We start from the raw sequence: 9,580 nt of genomic DNA on the forward strand, positions 1-9,580 counted from the left end.
AGTCCCTCATCAGAGCTGGGTCAGGAGCAGGATTCATAGAACTGTGGAATCCCAGAATGGTTTGGATGGGAAGGGGCCTTAAAGAGCATCTCATTCCACTCCCTGCCACGGGCAAGGACACCTCCCAGCATCCCAGGCTGCTCCAAGCCCAGTCCAGCCTGGCTTTGGACACTTCCAGGGATCCAGGGGCAGCCACAGCTTCTGTGGGCAGCCTGGGAGGAGTGAGGAATGAGTGAGGCTCCCTGGAGGCCACAGATAAATCCCTGCCCTATTTCCATCCCTCATAACATCTAGGTGCAGTCTCCACATTCAATTTACTCCAAGGGGACATGAACATGTCCTTGCTGCTCCCCACTGCCTGAGCACTTTCTGCAGATTGCTGTTATGCTGAGTTGTTTTTGTCTGTTTTCCCTTGGGACACCAGGCAGGCCAGGCGTGGGTCCAGACTGTCCCTGAGCAACCTGGAGAGCCCCTGCTGTGCCAGGAGCCAGCACAGCCCCTGTGTGAGCCCCTCTGGAGTTGTGGGGACTCTGGGAAGGGAATTGCCCCCTGGCCTTTGGCACTGACCCCTGGCTGCCTCGGGGAGCAGGCAGAGGGAGAAGTGCCAGGGTGGTGTCTCTAAGGAAGTGTAAGTGACCCAGGACGTGTGTAGCAAGTGGATGTGGGCAGGGATGGCCCGGTGAGCTGGGACTGGCTGTGTGGTCCAGGGGCAGTTCGTTAGTGGTGCTCCTCTAATTAAACAGTGGCCTGAAGAAAGCCACAGGGGTGGGCAGAGGCGCTGCCAGAGCGAGCTGTGAGTGTGGTTGGGAAGCTGTGTGGAAAACATGTCTGAAAGTATGAGGGAGAGACATTTGGAGCCTGGAGATAAACAGGGATGGTGGCCACAGTCCACTCATCACCCCCAGCACTGCGGCTGCTCTGTTCAGTGGTGACATTTAACCCTGTGTGGTGCTTTGGGAACAGCCTTTCACCAGTGAAAGCAGGGAAAATCCTTCTCACTGCTCTCTTCCCAAACTATAGCAAATTCCTGTTAATGACTTAAGCCAGGCTCCCACCTGCTGTTCCCTGCTTTTGTGTTACTTCCCAGTAAATGATCTGAGTCCTCCCCTGTGTGAAGCTCCTGACTCAGGGCAGTCCCGTGAGCTTCTGCCCAGCCAATAAATCCCTGTTAGTGAGCAGAGTGTCCACAATGTTCCAATCCCAGCACTGGATTCATTAAAAAATACCAAGTAATGGAGCTGTTTCTGTTAATGCTTTTAATTTTCACTTCCATTGTGTATAACGTGCATTTGGGTTGAAGCTGGGTGTGTGTTGCTGGTTGTGGGGTCTGTCCCAGCCCTGTTCTGGCTGTGGCTGGGGTTGGTTTCAGAGCATCAGACTTGGTTTTTCCTTTTGAAGAAACAATATCTGCGTTGCTTTAAAATGCTCTTGTTTTGACTTAATGTAGACCATTCCAAAATAAATGTCCAGGAGAGACTTTGGGACAAAAAATGCTGGATGGAACTTGGATTTGTGGTGACACTCTCTGGGCTTGGAAAAAACATGTATTAAAGCCAGTGGATTACTCCAGTCTGAGTGAGATGGCTTCTTTTTTCCAGCAACAGAATATGGGATGGAGGGAGAAGGATATTTAATGATTTTTCTTGGAGCCACAATTTGGAATTTTTATACTTTTGACCTTGTTTAGGTCAATAAAGAGTTGGCTCAGAACTACCTGTGCCTTTTGCATGGGAATTGCTCTGCAGGGATGAGAACAATCGCATTAAATATGGGAAAACCCACCGAGTTGGGAAGTCAGACCTTGGAAAGGGTGGAAAAGAAGGAAATCTGCATTTCTGCATATGGATGAGCAGGCGGGCAGTGCCCAGTGAACTGTGCAGCATTTGCTGCCCCAGTTGAGCCGCGGCTCGGGCGGTGGCTGTGGCTGTCACAGGGTGGCTCCGCTCAGTGTCCCTGCTGTCCCCTCGCTGCCAGGCTGACCTCGGGCTGCGGAAGGAGGCGTGGAGTGTTTGTCCTGGTGCAGCTGGCAGGGAGCTGGGAGGGAGTTGGGTTCTGTTCCGGGGGCTTGGAACAAGGGCTGTTTGTCCGGAGAGAGGACAGTGGCCACAGTGCTGCCCTGCTGCCGAGCTGCTGGGGCACCCCGGCCAGCTCCAGAGCTAACAACTTCTCTTTTCTCCACTGCCAGGGCACCCGAGCAGCCCAGAGACTCCACAGCCTGGGAGAAGAGCACGGGACAGGGAATGCCTTTGGCAGCTCCATTCCTGGGAAGAATAACAGCAGCCTGAGCCATGGCAGAAGTTCCAGTCCAGGGATGATGGTCCAGGGCTCCTGCTGCATCCATCAGTAGTTTCCAGTGCAGGGATAACCAGGACCAGGGCTCCTGCTGTATCCATCAGCACAGGTTCCAGTGCAGGGATAACCAGGAGCTGCGCTCCTGCTGCTCCCAGACCCTTAACCCCCTGCTACTTTAAACACGTGGTTATCCCTGGGTGAGTCCCTACAGGCAGCCACAGGCCCCTGGCTCAGCCAGTTCTCTGTCCTCTGGTGGTTTTATGCACAGAAACCTCCCTTGAACAGCAGATTCACAGTGAGAAGGTCTGAAATGCTTTTAACCACAGCTGAAACAGTGGGTATGGGGTCCCAGCACTCTGTCCTTGTGACACATTTGTGAGGCAGTGGTCAGGGAGAAGCCCATCTTGTGATGGTTGTGTTTGATCCTTGCTCAGGAGAAGCAGAGGTCAGAGCTGGGGTCACACACAGCTCAGCTCAGCCGCCCCAGGCAGATGTGCAGAGCTGCTGGAGTTACCCCTGGGTGTTTGTGTGGCCTCCAGCTGCTGCTCCAGGAGGGAGCAGAGAGGGAGCAGAGCGGCTCCCAGGGGTCCCCTGGCACATCTGCCAGCCTCGGGCGGATGCCCCGAGTGCCTGAGGACCTCTCTGAGCTCCACACGTCTAGACGAGATCCCAACGGAGCCTTTGTGGTGCCTGCTGGCAGCTCCACCTCCTTTTCCTCTGCTGGGAACTGAGGGTAAGGGTATTGCCAGTATAAGTGAGATCCTCTCTGCAGAGTGATTTTCCCTTTGGAAGCATAGGTTGGGTGTTAAACTACCTACCTTGTAGTTCAGCTACGGTTTTGTAACAACTACTTGTATAGAAGTGTGTTACATTCTTGTAGCTTGATTTGTTAATAATTCAAGAATTCCCGGTCCCAGGCACACAATTTGCTGCTGTGAGGTTCCTTCCAAAGGAGCTGTTCATTGAGATGTGCTCAGTGCCTGATCCCTGTGAATGGGACTTGCTCAGCTCAACCGTGGAACAATTCCTGAAGGATGGATCCATTTGCAGGAGTTCAGTGATGTTCTGTTAATGCCATAACTTGGCATAATCCACCCTCTGCAGCAGCAGGGGAAGGAGCTCAGGGGCTTCTGCTCCCAGGGAAATTGCCATTCGTTTTCTCTGTATCAGAGGAGGCTCCAAATACCAGTTCATCATTGCTTGGGAAATGACATTTTGTTTTCTGCAGCATGACATTATCGCTGTTGTGTAAATTCCATGTTGATAGCTGGGGAAAATGCCTTGGAAGGGGGATTTAAAGGCATCTGATCAGTGCTCATCAGGGCTAGGGAGCCATTTCTGTGCAGTCCAGGTTTTGCTGTCCCCCCTTTTATCTTTGATCATGCAGGATGTTCTGGTGAGTCTTTGGAGGCTGTGGCCCCAGGAGCAGAACCATGGCCCCTGTGGCTGTCCATCCCCACATGGACCCTGGGATGGTCACTCTGAGCCCTTGTCCTGTGCCTGGGCTGTGACTGCAGTGCCCCAAGGCCTGCATTCCCTCTGGGGTTCGTGTGGCCAAGCAGCAGCAGGAGCTGGGAGCCCACGGTTCCACTGGAGCCCCAGCACAGGCAGGTGAGGCTCCAGGGTGAAGCCATGCACACCTGGGTGTTGTCTGCAAGGTGCTTGGCTAGGAGGTTCCTCTCAGGGTTCCCATGGCAGTCAGGATCCAAGCCCTGCTGATGAATAGGATTCCTCTGGCCAACAAACAAGCTGTGGTGTGGTTTAGCTCTGCTGGGAGTGTTGGGAAGCACTGGGATGGCTCCTCAGCTCTTGACTTGCCTTCATGTAAAGACATATCATGACTGAAGGGAGTTGCTTCTTCTTCTTCACCTCTGAGTATTTCTTATCCTTAGAAAATTGATATTCCCTTGTAGGGATATTTGACGGGCTTTTATAATTTTTTCTGTAAAATCGAAATCACCTGACAAACCATGATGAGCAAACTTTTAAAAAAGCCTGTTCTGTACTGAAAACAGCTTTGATAACACAATGCCCTTGTGAGAAGGGCCTGGAGTGCCAGAGCAAGGAGGAATGGCTTCCCACTGCCAGAGGGAAAGGATGGATGAAATATTGGGAAGGAATTGTTCCCTGTGTGGGTGGGGAGGCCCTGGCACAGATTCCCAGAGAAGCTGTGGCTACCCCTGGATCCCTGGAAGTGTCCAAGGCCAGGCTGGACAGGGCTTGGAGCAGTCTGGGATAGTGGGAGGTGTCCCTACCCATGGCAGGGGGTCACAGTGGATGTTCTTTAAAAAGGTCTTTTCAACCCAAACCAGTCAGATTTTTATGATTTTATACATTTTCTATCTATGTAATATATATTATATAATAATCTCCAGCTCTCCTGCAGGTGCTGCTGGCTTCAAGTGAGTTAATGGAAAGTTTGGGACCCTTCCAGTGCCAGGAAAAGGTGGTGACGAGAAGTGCTGCAGAGAGGTAAGAATGGGTGTGAGGGAGGACTTTGCAGCAGGGCTGGGCAGCTGCCACCTGCCAGGGGTGACACCTCGGGACACACAGGGACAGGAGCCTGGCAAGGGTAAGAACCTTCTGTATTACAAACCCAGATGTGATTGCATCACACAGAAAGTGAGTTTATTAAGTGAAATGCAGGGAGAGAGGAGCAGAGGGTGAGTGGGATCACCCATCGTGGTGATGCCAAGCAGTGTCCTCCTGCCTGATGCAGCTCTTTGCTGCCAGGAGCACCTGGATGCTGCTGGGCAGCCTGGGAACACAGTGCTCTGCAGGTATAAAATAATCACCTCACATCAGTTTGTGGTGAGACAGAGAGCAAGTGGGAGAGTTTTATCTCTTGGTTCACCCAGAATGTGGGATTTCCAGGGAAACTCAAGATGCCCCAGAGTTTCCTTTGGCTGTGTCCATGAGATCACACTGTCCCTGGGGATTTGTCCCCTGTGCACAGGGGAGGGAGGACAGTCCATGGCTCGGAGGGGATGAGCTCAGGAGGGTGTGATTTAATGACTGACTGCATGTGGCACTCAGTGCTCTGGTCTGGGTGACAAGGAGGTGATTGGTCCAGATTTGGACTCGATGGTCTCAGAGGTCTTTTCCAGCCTTAATGATTCCATGATTCTATGAAATGAAATCCTGGTTTAATCATTGCCTCTGAAATCTGGTTTCTTTTCCTATCTTGCCTTCCCTTGCTGACCAGCTGGAAGGAGCAGCATAAGGAGCGTGTTGGGTTTTTAACAAAACAGTACATTAGGATGCTCTACTGTACTCAAATTTAGTTATTTTGAGTATTTTGATATCTAGTGAAGGAAGGGGAAGATCTTTGCAAAGAAAGGAGATCCCAGAGAAAGTGTCACAGCCGGAGCAGGATGAGGAGAGAGTTACATAAACCTCCCTGACCTGGAGGCTGTGGCACCACCGATATCCCGGAGAGGAGAGCCAGGACCTTGGGAGACCTCAGACCTGATTGAACAAACTGCTCATTCTAGCTACGAATTTAAATTCTCAAGGGCTAGCAAGAAAAACTCAGGAAATGGGCAAATAAACCTTCCCTTTGTCCGCTGCCAGTTTAACTCGGCAACCTCTGCTCCCTGGCTCCTGCCTTTGGCCGGTGGCTGCGCCGGGCTCTGCCAGTGATGCTGCCCCGGTGGGAGCAGAGCTCGGCTGACTGCGCTGCCAGGGTGACACTGGGATCCCAGGGCCCCCCGGGACTGCAGGGAGCTGCGGTGACCTGGATTTGAACTGTAAGCCAGGCTGCACCTCCGCTGTGTGAGCAATCGGCCGTGGGATTGCGGTCATGCCGGCTGCGCCGCGGCCGCGCAGGGGTTAAGCCGAGCTGGGAGCTCAGCCCACGCCTGGGATGACACGGGCTGTGAGCTGGAAAAGACCTACAAGGGATGCAGGCAGGGCCTGGCAGCAGGAGATCGCTCCTTAAAGGGCATTGGGGAATGTTGTTGTTCATTCTAGCCGTGACAGACTCCGGGAATTGGGTTTCCCCCGTTTTCCCCGGGATATTCGCGCTCTCCCTCCGGAGCTGGCGGCTGCGCAGCCCAAGTTAAAGGACACCAAAGCCTTCAGTCTTGTTTCCGGGCCATTGGCTGCTGCAAATCCTCCCCTTCCCATGGTGGTCTGGGCTCTCATTCGTCTCCCGCCTCTCCCGGGCGCTGGCGCGGCTGCACTGTGACCCGTGAGCTGCCCCGTTGTCCCCAGCATGTGTCCGGCTGCAGCAGCTCCGTCAGATTCCCGCTGGGGTTTGGCTGCTGTTCCCCGTGGGGCTGTTCCTGCCTGCTCTTCAGTCACTGAGCTGGCCTCAGCTCCGTTTTCCTTTCCTCTTTCCCCTAACACTGATTGTTCAGAGCTCTTGGAGGGGTGCACACTCCATCCCCAGGGTGCCCATGCTGGCCCCTAGCAGGTCCCTCCCCCTGAGCTCCTTAAGCCTCTAAGAATTTTTAAAAGTGATTCTGGGTTTGACCTGAGTCTGTTTTGTGGGCAGCTTTGGGAAGCCTGAGTTTCTGCCCGTGTCCTTATTCTCTGCTGTTGAGGGATCCTCACTGCTGGTGGAAATGGGGTCAGTGGTGACTCAAAAGGTTTCACCTCTGGTATCTTTTACCTAAAAGCCAGACGATCCTGGCTTTCCCCTGCAAATGCTTCGAGCACTAGGTAACTCTGGGTGTGTTATCACAGGACCTTCAGTACTTGAGGGGATAAAAGGATGGGGACAAATTTTTTAGTGGTGCCTGTTGTGACAGGATGAGGGACGGTGGTTTTATACTGAAGGAGCACAGATTTAGATTAAATTTGAGAAATGAGGTTTTTATTGTGTGGGTGGTGAGCCTTAGCATAGGCAATCCAGAGAAGCTGTGGCTGCCCCATCCCTGGAAGTGTCCAAGGCCAGGCTGGATGGAGCTCTGAGCAACCTGGGATAGTCAAGGTGTCCCTGCCCATGACAGGGGGCTGAACAAGATGGTCTTTCAGGTGGTTTTACTCTTCTGCAATTCTCTGATCAGCCCGAATTGCTCAGCAGCACAACCAGCAGGGAGAAGCCTGGGAGGTCACTGCAGTCACCACGACCTGTTGTGTTTGCCAGGCTGCCACAAGCACTTGCTAAAATTCCTGTGACCATTCCTCCTAATCCATTCCCATTCAGCCTGCCCGGCTCCTCCTGGGCCACCAAAGCTGGAGTCACCTCCCCTGTGGATGTGCTGTGCTGGGCAGAGCCTTGGCAGCTGGGTGCTCTGACTCTGTCCTTCCCCCATGCCTGGTTTCTGGAATGCCCTGAGGAGTGACAGCTCCATGTAAGGTGTGTGGAGCCAAGAGCCTCTTTCCCCAAACGGCCTCTTTTCCATGCACACGTTTGTTTCTTGTTTCCAGCTGGAGCCTAAATAGCAAAATTCCCATCGTGGGCGAGACAGAGCTGGGATCTGCTTCCACCTGAGGTGTGCATACTCCTCCCGCTGAGCTTCTCCATGGTGACAAACCCGTCAATTTCCCTAAAATTTCCATGTATCAAATAAAGGCCTCGACGTGGAGAGGCACAGTGAGGATGCTTCATCACAGGCCACATTGTGTGCTGGGACTTTGAGAGAGCCAGAATGAGCTTTCACTCTCCTCTCCTCTCCTCTCCTCTCCTCTCCTCTCCTCTCCTCTCCTCTCCTCTCCTCTCCTCTCCTCTCCTCTCCTCTCCTCTCCTCTCCTCTCCTCGTTTCACACCAGGAACAGAGGTGGCACAGCTGGATGAAGCCATGCTGTTTTCCAGCATCATTCCTGGAGCAGGAAGCACTCATCACTGGAGGTGTGGGTGTGTGACAGCAGTGCTGTGACAGAGGGGCAGCTCCTGCACCAGGCAGGTGCCAGCCTTGGGAAGGTTTCCCAGCTGGAAATGCAGTGTCCTGGTTTGTGGTCAGAGTTCAGGTTCTTCTTTTATTTGCATGGAAAATCAGGACATGGCTGTGAAACAGGTTTTTGGGGTGTTATTTCCCTCACCTGGGAGAAAACCCCATGGATCCATGGATGTCCCCCAATGGATCACACCCTTCAAGAAACATTTCCCCATCACTCCACACTGCAGAGGTGCCTCCCAACCATCTGATGTGTCCCAAAGGTGCCCCAAACCTCCCAGCTCTGTGGTGAGGGAGCAGCCTGGGCCTGCCTCTGCTCTCACAAGCTGCTGCTCTCATGGAGCCTTCACCACCCCCAGCCTCGGCCACGACCACCTTCCTAGGGAGTCCTCGAGGCTTTCGTCCTTGTGCTTACCCCAAAAGCAGCGTCTGCCTCCTCAGATTAGAGTTGGAAAATCGCAGCCAGATGGTCGATCATCAGCTTCAGCAACCAGAGGAGCAGGGATATTTTAGGTTCGAGGGTTTCCCATTATGCAATGGCGCAGCGCGGGGGAGGCGTTGGGTTCTTCTTTCGTTGGGTTTACTAATAAAGAAGGATTTGTTGGTATTTTTTTTCTCTTAAGTTAAGGGTCTGGAGCAGGAGCCTGATGAGGAGTGGCTGGGGGAGCTGGGAAAGGGCTCAGCCTGGAGAAAAGAAGGCTCAGGGGGACCTTCTGGCTCTGCACAACTCCTGACAGGAGGGTGCAGCCAGGGGGGTTCAGGCTGTGCTCCAGGGGAACAAGGGACAGGACAAGAGGAAATGGCCTCAGGTCATGCCAGGGGAGGTTTAGGTTGGATATTGAGAATATTATTTCATTGGAAGAGTGGCATTAGCACAGCCCAGGGAAGTGGTGGAGTCCCCATCCCTGGAGAGGTTTAAAAGCTTGTGAATGTGGCACTTGGGTACGTGAGTCAGTGGTGGCCTTGGCAGTGCTGGGAATGGTTGGACTGATGATCTTAGAGGGCTTTTCCAACTAAACAATTCCATGATTCTGAGGGCCCAGAAACAGGAGGCTGTGGTTTCTCCCATGCGTTGCTGTGGTTGACCTTTGGCAGGTGCAGTTAAGGAGGTGGGTGAGGAGTGGGAATCAGAGCTGAGCACAGGGACTGTCCCTGACACAACCTGTGAACTAGGAGAAGCAAGGAGCTTGAGGACAGGCAGGAATGCTCTGTGCCTGGGGAACTGGAAAGGAGCTGGAGCAGTTTGTGATGGAGAGAAAGGGCAGCCTGGGGTGTTGGGTATCTCTGGGCACCAGACCTGCTGCCTCCTGCAGCTTTTGTGGTCTTGGGCAGTTGGCCAAGGAGCATCTCCCTTCTGCCAGGCACATCCAACACATCGTGGCATCCTTGTGCCCCAGCCTGTGGCACAGGAACCCTGCCCTGACCAAGAGCTGTGGGTGTTGTGT

Source organism: Lichenostomus cassidix, chromosome 27, assembly GCF_008360975.1.
Source record: "Lichenostomus cassidix isolate B80296 chromosome 27, HeHo_3.0, whole genome shotgun sequence".
Taxonomy (NCBI): domain Eukaryota; kingdom Metazoa; phylum Chordata; class Aves; order Passeriformes; family Meliphagidae; genus Lichenostomus; species Lichenostomus cassidix.